This window comes from Falco cherrug, chromosome 5, assembly GCF_023634085.1.
Source record: "Falco cherrug isolate bFalChe1 chromosome 5, bFalChe1.pri, whole genome shotgun sequence".
Taxonomy (NCBI): Eukaryota; Metazoa; Chordata; class Aves; order Falconiformes; family Falconidae; genus Falco; species Falco cherrug.
Window position 1 is genome coordinate 2,520,165 of NC_073701.1, and position 424 is coordinate 2,520,588.

Here is a 424-nt window from a genome sequence, read left to right on the forward strand (position 1 = left end):
CGGTGGGCAGGGGCTGAGGGGTCCTCGGCACCCCTGGGGTGCGGCCGGCGGGCGCGGGGTGCTTCCTCACAGAAAACCCAAGGAGAGGGAGCCGCAGGCTCGGGCGATACCTACCCGAGCGGAGGGGCGGCGGCGGGAAGACGGCGTGAGGATGGCGGGGTGTGTGTGTGTGTCTGAGTTAATGGTGGCGGCGCTTCGGGCAGCAGGACCAGGATTCCCGCTCGGACGCCCCGCTCGGGCGCTGGTTTGAGGTGGCCTGAGGGGCGGAAGGCGCCAGCGGCGCTCCTCGCGGCTCCCCTCAGGGCGGGGAGAAAGGACTTCCCCCCTTCCCCCCCCCCCAACAACAAAAACAACAAAACAAAACCAAAAAGCTCCACACACCAAAAAAAAACCAAACACCACAACACCGGCTCCGTCCCTATGG